Source organism: Salvelinus sp. IW2-2015, unplaced genomic scaffold (assembly GCF_002910315.2).
Source record: "Salvelinus sp. IW2-2015 unplaced genomic scaffold, ASM291031v2 Un_scaffold1659, whole genome shotgun sequence".
In the NCBI taxonomy this organism is placed as follows: domain Eukaryota; kingdom Metazoa; phylum Chordata; class Actinopteri; order Salmoniformes; family Salmonidae; genus Salvelinus; species Salvelinus sp. IW2-2015.
Genome location: NW_019943067.1, coordinates 11,677 through 20,844, shown reverse-complemented (window position 1 = coordinate 20,844; position 9,168 = coordinate 11,677). Strand labels below are relative to the sequence as shown.

The following is a 9,168-nucleotide window of genomic DNA, read 5'->3' as shown; positions in this document are numbered from 1 at the left end:
CTGGACCCACAGAGGGACTGAGAACTCACAAGTGGGATCAGACGTTACAGAGGGAACTGAGACCTCACAGAGGGACTGAGACCTCACAGAGGGACTGAGACCTCACAGTGGGACTCAGACGTTACAGAGGTTGAGACTTCACAGTGGGACTTGGAGACCTCACAGAGGGACTGAGACCGTTAACAGAGGGACTGCGACGTTACAGAGGGACTGAGACCTCACAGAGGGACTGAGACCTCACAGAGGGACTGAGACGTTACAGTGGGACTGACACTTCACAGTGGGACTCAGACGTTACAGAGGGACTGAGACTTCACAGTGGGACTGAGACCTCACAGTGAGACTGAGACCTCACAGAGGGACTGACACTTCACAGTGGGACTCAGACGTTACAGAGGGACTGAGACCTCTTTATAGAGAGAGGAGTACCGAAGAATTTTAAATGAAATTGACTGCCACAGTCTTTGTGATAACATTTTTTATTTTTATTAATAAACAACATTACAAAAACAAACACGAATATAAAATCACTTCAAATGAAAAAATATTTATATGAGGCGATCGCATAGATCTGTCAGCAAACGATTTGTACGGTGTCACCACACACAGTTAAAAGATACATGGTAACATACAGAGCAATCGCCCTATCACTCTTCACATATAACTATGATGTCATTCTTATCACGTGCATATGGTATCTGATGTCCGTTCACTTGGCTATAAATTCTCACTAAAATATGACTAATTCCATCCACGTCGCTTCAGGGGAATGTTATTAATAAATATGCACTGAGTAGACAAAACATTAAGAACACCTGCTCTTTCCATGACATAGACTGACCAGGTGAATCCAGGTGAAAGCTATGATCCCTTATTGATGTCAGTTGTTAAATCCACTTCAATCAGTGTAGATGAAGGAGAGGAGACAGGTTAAAGAATGATTTTTAAGCCTCGAGACAATTGAGACATGGATTGTGTATGTGTGCCATTCAGAGGGTGAATGGGGCAAGACAAAATATTTAAGTGCCTTTGAACGGGGAATGGTAGTAGGTGCCAGGCGCACCGGTTTGTGTCAAGAACTACAACGCTACCGGGTTTTCACGCTCAACAGTTTCCCGTGTGTATCAAGAACGGTCCACCACCCAAAGGACATCCAGCCAACTTTTGACACAACTTTGGGAAGCATTGGAGTCAACATCCCTGTGGAACGCTTTTGACACCTTGTAGAGTCCATGTCCCGAAGATTTGAGGCTGTTCTGAGGGAAAAAGGGGGTGCAACTCAACATTTGTGTTCCTAATGTTTTGTACGCTCAGTGTAAAGCGTTCCTAAAGTTTTGAACGCTCAGTATAAAGTGTTCCTAATGTTTTGTACGCTCAGTATAAAGCGTTCCTAATGTTTTGTACGCTCAGTATAAAGGTGTTCCTAATGTTTTGTACGCTCAGTATAAAGCGTTCCTAATGTTTTGTACGCTCAGTATAAAGCGTTCCTAATGTTTTTGTACGCTCAGTATAAAGCGTTCTAATGTTTTGAACGCTCAGTATAAAGTGTTCCTAATGTTTGTACGCTCAGTATAAAGCGTTCCTAATGTTTTGTACGCTCAGTATAAAGTGTTCCTAATGTTTTGTCGCTCAGTATAAAGTGTTCCTAATGTTTTGTACGCTCAGTATAAAGCGTTCCTAATGTTTTGTACGCTCAGTATAAAGCGTTCCTAATGTTTGTACGCTCAGTATAAAGCGTTCCTAATTTTTGAACACTCATGGTAAAGCGTTCTCAAACAACAGTCACTGAATCATGTTGGCACACCACCCTGGGTTTGTGACGATGCTTAGTAACACAGGGAACGTCATTACTGTCTCATTCATCTCAGAACCCAAGACCAAATCCTACTGTCTCACATCATGTTTGGCCTACCGAATGGGTTTGTTATTGTACAGTGATGAGTAGTGACTGGAGTTTTTCCCAGAGAAAACTCTGGACCCTACCGCTGGGGACAGACAGACATCAGTTCAACGTCTAGTTTTGATTTGGTTTCAGATGTTAACTAACGTGAATTCAACGTGAAATCAACTAAACATTTCACCATATCGTTGGATTTATGCTAAAAAGTTGTGTGAAAAAAAGACTAAATTCCCTTTTCGCAAATCCAACCAGTTTTTACACGTTGATTCAATGTCATCAGATTGAATTATTTTTGGGGTTGAAATGACGTAGAAACAACACTGTTGCAACCAATCTTTGCCCAGTGGGAAGTAATATCATCCAGTCTGTTGGTAACGTGTGGTAACTAAACAGTTGGACATTATGTACTGTAGTCTTTATATAGCCTTCAGTACTGTATACACCTATAGTCTACAGTACTGTAATCACTTATAGCCTACAGTACTGTAATCACCTATAGCCTACAGTACTGTAATCACCTATAGCCTACAGTACTGTAATCACTTATAGCCTACAGTACTGTAATCACCTATAGCCTACAGTACTGTAATCACCTATAGACTACAGTACTGTAATCACCTATAGCCTACAGTACTGTAATCACCTATAGCCTACAGTACTGTAATCACCTATAGCCTACAGTACTGTAATCACTTATAGCCTACAGTACTGTAATCACCTATAGTCTACAGTAATGTAATCACCTTTAGCCTACAGTACTGTAATCACCTATAGCCTACAGTACTGTATCACCTATAGCCTAAGTACTGTAATCACCTATAGCCTACAGTACTGTAATCACTTATAGCCTACAGTACTGTATCACCTATAGCCTACAGTACTGTAATCACCTATAGCCTACAGTACTGTAATCACCTATAGCCTACAGTACTGTAATCACCTATAGCCTTCAGTTCGACACACAATTAACTGCCAGGGCTTCGCTTCCACACGACAAGAAGTAAAATCTCTAAAAAATCTCAATTGATTTAAGATTCGATGCTGGAAAAACGGTCACCCATTGAGGGAATTTGTGGGACAGGAAGGACACCAGAGATGTTCTTTGTAACATCTGTGTGTCTGTCAGTGTCACAATCCGAGCAGCGACACATACAAAGACAGTACTGCCCGACCGAGCAAAAAGGCAGGAACTGCTCATTTGGTCCAAAATGAGTTAATGTCATTTTTTTGCTGCATTAAATACATGCTTAATCATGTGGACAAGTATCCTGCCTAGTTGTATTGTGTTTTGGAGAAACTGGGGATAACGTTAACCAGTAACTGCATAAAGTTACTGTGAAAACCAGGTAAATAAAAGCCCTTTTTCTCAGTTCCACACTATGAGCAGTTCATGTCTTTTTGCTCGGTAGGGGCAGAGTATCATCTGAAGGACACACACACACACACCCACAACACACACTCAGGGAGGCTTGGATGTGTTGGAGACACACACCAGGGACAGAGAACCGTGGTCGAACAGCTTGTACGGCAACGTCCCTTTAGTCGTCCACGCGTCAGTCTTCGGGTCGTAGCACTCGAAGCTGTCGGAGTCCTCTATGACGTCATGTCCGTGATGAAGCGTCCTCCGGTCACGTACAGTTTGTCGTCGAGCACCGTGACGGCGTGATGCATCCTCCTCTGCTTCAGGTTTCTACACTTCATAAAGCGGTTGGCTTTGGTGTCGTACGCTATCATTCTTCTGGTGTAGCCTGTTAAGAAAGGACATTAGTGGGACAGTTAGGGGAAAGAGCTGCTGATAAAGTTGTCTTGACAAAAGACAGAAGAGATATCGAAGATGTCAAAGTCCTAAGTAGACCAAATAAAGTTGTCTTGACAAAAGACTGAAGAGATATCGAAGATCTCAAAGTCCTAAGTAGACCAAATAAAGTTGTCTTGACAAAAGACAGAAGAGATATCGAAGATCTCAAAGTCTAAATAGACCAAATAAAGTTGTATTTTAATTGAAACATTAGATTGTCCTTTTTTACCCCCCCTGACTAAAGCAACAGACCCAGCCTTCACCTACCTCCGATAATGTAGATCTTGTCATCGATGACAGCTGCTGGTGCAGAAACGTTCTTCACTGTCCTGGTCTCCATCATAGACCACATATTCCTGCCAATGTGATACACCTGGAGAAAAAGGATAGGGTTTAGAAGAGTTTAAGTGTTTTTGTCCGCCAAGATTTGTCCCCCCCCAAAAAAAGTTTCAAAGAATTAACAGCAAACTCCAAGACTTCAAGTCTTCAGTAATTCATCACCCAAGACTTCAAGACTCAAGTTCCCCACTGAACAGAAGGACATTCTGCCTACCTGTATTCATCTGACAGGGTTTTGCATCGCGTCCTCTCCCCCGAACATGTAGATCCTTTGCGTTAGCGGCAACCGCCGGGTGTAGCACGGCCGTCGGCATGGAACCATAGCCTCCATTGGTTGAACATACTATTGTACCTTTCCACCGTGTCACACACCTGCTTCTCCGGCCCAGGCCCCCAGGCCAGACGAAGATAAGTGCAGGTAGGAGACAGACTGGTGGGCGAAGCGAGGCTGGATCATGGGCTCGGTCGTCCTCCACTGGTTAGTCTTCAGAGACAACGTATAGACAGTGGTGCTAACCACTCTGTGCTTGGTGTTCATGGTGAGGCCTCCAGAACATACAGGATACTGTGGATACAGACGTAGGAGGCCTTATAGAGTCGTAAGGGCAGCTTGGCCAGCCACTGCAGCGCTGAGTCCTCTCGTCGAACAGGAGTGCTTCGCGAGACGTCTGCTCGTTGTTCTTGCGGCCGCCAACTAGAACCAGCGTCTCCCGGCAGGTGAAGCGCCGCGGCGTCACCCACAGGGGCTTGAGGTCCGACCCACACTTGGTAGTGATGGAGAACATGAGGCGTCGGACGGACTCGATGACCTCGTGCACAGGGTGGAGGACTGGACGAGGGGGTCGCTGGCGATGAACTGGAACAGGTAGTGGGATGGATGTAACGCAGACGCACCTTCCTGAAGAGGTCGGAGATCGCCCCGCGCCGGGAGAACGGGTCGTGGTGGATCCACGCCAGTAACGTCTCGAACACCTGGTTTAATTTTTTTTTTAAAGCTGTTTTAATTTCAACACTTAGTTTTAAAACATCCATTGATAGTTTTAACTTTGTTGATGATGCGCTGCTGCTTTTAGTGTCCGTCTGGCCGTCTGGCCGTCTGGCCGTTATTGTTGTTATTGAGGTGTTTATTTCTAGGGATTCGTAAAGTATTATCTTATCTTACCTGCTCCTCCTCGGCACAGAGCCAGTCATCCTCCAGGTAACCCATCAGCTCAGGTAAGGAGAGCTCACACAGGTCCTCAGAGGTAGAGACGTCAGAGAAGCTCTGGACTGCCATCTCCCTGGCCTGGAATCAATGAAGGAATCAATGAAGGAATGAATGAATGAATTAATGAAGGAATGAATGAATGAATCCAATGAAGGAATGAATGAATTAATGAATTAATGAATGAATGAATGCCATTGACGATACACATGGGCTGAGTGCGAAATAGTACCTTTTCCCTAATTCCTTTAGTACACTACTTTTGACCAGGGCCCCTAGGCTGCCAAGTGAACTAACTGCACCAGGGCCCCTAGGCTGACAAGTGAACCAACTATACCAGGGCTCCTAGGCTGACAAGTGAACTAACTGCACCAGGGCCCCTAGGCTGACAAGTGAACCAACTTACCAGGGCCCTAGGCTGCCAAGTGAACCAACAATACCAGGGCCTCTAGGCTGCCAAGTGAACCAACAATACCAGGGCCCCTAGGCTACTAAGTGTACCAACTATACCAGGGCCTCTAGGCTGCCAAGTGAACCAACAATACCAGGGCCCCAAGGCTGCCAAGTGAACCAACAATACCAGGGCCCTAGGTTGCCAAGTGAACCAACAATACCAGGGCCCCTAGGCTGCCAAGTGAACTAACTACACCAGGGCCCCAGGCTGCCAAGTGAATCAACTATACCAGGGCCCCATGGCTGCCAAGTGAACACACATACCAGGGCCCTCTAGGCTGCCAAGTGAACAACAATACCAGGGCCCTAGGCTACTAAGTGTACCAACTATACCAGGGCCCCTAGGCTGCCAAGTGAACCAACTATACCAGGGCCCCTAGGCTGCCAAGTGAACCAACAATACCAGGGCCCCTAGGCTGCCAAGTGAACCAACAATACCAGGGCCCCTAGGCTGCCAAGTGAACCAACTATACCAGGGCCCTAGGCTGCCAAGTAAACCAACTACACCAGGGCCCCTAGGCTGCCAAGTGAACAACAATACCAGGGCCCTCTAGGTTGCCAAGTGAACCAACAATACCAGGGCCCCTAGGCTGCCAAGTGAACCAACAATACCAGGGCCCCTAGGCTGCCAAGTGAAACAAACTATACCAGGGCCCTAGGCTGCAAGTGAACCAACAATACCAGGGCCCAAACTGCCCAAGTGAACCAACTATACCAGGGCCCCTAGGCTGCCAAGTGAACCAACTACACCAGGGCCCCTAGGCTGTCAAGTGAACCAACAATACCAGGGCCCCTAGGCTGCCAAGTGAACTAACTATACATACTTAAAACTAAATAAATTCTACTGACCTTCTCCTTCAGGCTGCTGCAGTGTAATATCTCTGAGAGCCGGATCATGCTGAGACAGTTGTCTGGGCTCAGCTGCTCCTGAAATATATGACATGTCAAAATGTAAATGTATTTACCAGGGACAAAAACACACATTATTTAATCCTATTAAAGTTTCAACATCAATGTGAGTGTGCCAGAGTTTAAGCCAGGAAGCTAATTCATCTGTGGTCACCTGCAGGAAAGAGGAGCAGGCCTCAAACAGCCTGGTGTACTGGAGCATGGAGGACGCCTGCATAAGGGGCAGGACTATCTCCATGGTGATGGTGATGAGCCCTGTGTAGACGTAGTCCACGATGTCACTCAGGATGCTGGAGGTGATCCCCTTCAATAACAACAATAATAATAACAACAACAATAATAACAACAACAACAATAATAACAACAATAACAATAATAACAATAATAACAACAATAATAATACCAACAACAATAATAATAATAATAACAATACTAATAATAATAACAATAACAATACCACTACTACTAATAATAACAATAATAATAACAATAATAACAACAATAATAATACCAACAACAATAATAATAATAACAAAACTAATAATAATATCAATAACAATACTACCAACAATAATAACACCAATAATAATAACAATAATAACAATAATAACAATAATAATATCAATAATAATACTAKTAATAATAATAACAATACTTATAAAAACAATAATAATAACAGCAACAATAATAACAATAACAATAATAATAGTAATAATAATAATAATAATAATTAGAAATATAATATTTTATTTGCAGAGCGCCCTTCGTTGACAGGCAGAAACCACACAGCACTTTACATAAAAGCAAGCCTTCTCCTGTTTCTGTAGAGTGAAGCAGGACACTAGTCTAGTTTTACCAAAAAAACAAGCATTCCTTTTCTTTTAAAAAGGCAAAAATGCAACAAAAAAAAGTTAATCAAGCCTACCTTGAGATCCACCTTGTCCTGGTTTGCCTCTCTGAAGTGGTGACAGAACATGGCTGTGAAGTAAGGACTGCTGGAGGCCAGGATGTTGCGGTGGCAGGGGATCTCTGTGTTATCTGAACAGAGCAGCACGTCAGTAAGGATCCTGTCCTGCCTCAGACTGTTCAGCTGCAGCAGGAGGGAGGAGGACTGTTCCTTGTTCCTGTAGTGGAACACCTCCACGTGTGGCTTTGATTGGTCCATTCTGGAAAAGAAAGGACATGGTTTGATTTGGGAGGAAATGGATTCGATTTGGTTTTATTTTTTTTCTCTGTAGAGATGAGTGTGTATAGTTTGGACAAGCCAACGACATGAATGAATAGAAAGCCATCACACACACATATTTCCTGCAGAATCCAAGGCTGAGGTGTTTCCCACCTCCGACTGTGACTCCATCACGATCATAAATACCTCAAATTGCTTTTAGAAATGGTATCTTCAGTAGCATGCTGTTTTCTGCACGAAGAACTCCCAATGTAGATAGCATGAGGCTCGTGATCAACATTCACATATTATAGTAGTCCTGTCATAACACAGCTGGGGGTCTAGGACTAGGCCAAACACCACGTCCTTATTATAGTGTACTTCCGGCGCCGAAAAGAGATGGCCGCCTCGCTTCGCGTTCCTTGGAAAATATGCAGTATTTTGTTTTTTTATGTGTTATTTCTTACATCGGTACCCCAGGTAATCTTAGGTTTCATTACATACAGTCGGGAGGAACTACTGAATATACGATTACGTCACTCATCATCGTTCCTACCAGGAATATGACTTTCCCGAAACGGATCCAGTGTTTTGCCTTCCACCCAATACAATGGATCTGATCTCCAGCCGGCGACCCTTTGCGACGCCGAAAAGGGGCAAACGAGGCGGTCTCGTGGTCAGGCTTCGGAGACGGGCACATCGCGCTCCACTCCCTAGCATACTACTGCCAATGTCCAGTCTCTTGACAATAAGGTGTGAAATCCGAGCACGGGTAGCATTCCAGAGAGACATCAGGGATTGCAACGTGCTCTGCTTCACGGAAACATGGCTAACTCAAGAGACGCTAACGGAGTCAGTGCAGCCAGCTGTTTCTTCATGCATCGCGCCGACAGAAACAAACATCTTTCTGGTAAGAAGAGGGGCGGGGGGTATGCCTTATGATTAACGAGACGTGGTGTGATCATCATAACAACAACAGGAACTCAAGTCATTCTGTTCACCTGATCTAGAACTCCTCACAATCAAAATGTCGACCGCATTATCTACCAAGGGAATTCTCTTCAATCATAATCACAGCCGTATATATTCCCCCCCAAGCAGACACATCGATGGCCCTGAACGAACTTTATCTGACTCTTTGTAAACTGGAAACCACACACCCTGAGGCTGCATTCATCGTAGCTGGGGATTTTAACAAGGTAATCTAAAAACAAAACTCCCTAAATTCTATCAGCATATCGATTGTGCTACCAGGGCTGGAAAAACCCTAGATCATTGTTATACTAATTTCCGCGACGCAATAAGGCCCTCCCCCGCCCCCCTTTCGGAAAAGCTGACCACGACTCCATTTTGTTGATTCCAGCCTACAAACAGAAACTAAAACAACAAGCTCCCGTGCT

The 9,168-nt window shown here is 44.4% G+C and overlaps 1 pseudogene; it reads right to left on the bottom strand.

The window, feature by feature from the left end:
* Positions 1–1,351: 1,351 nt before the first annotated feature.
* Positions 1,352–7,768, bottom strand: LOC112071604 (kelch-like protein 38; annotated as a pseudogene).
* Positions 7,769–9,168: the final 1,400 nt, after the last annotated feature.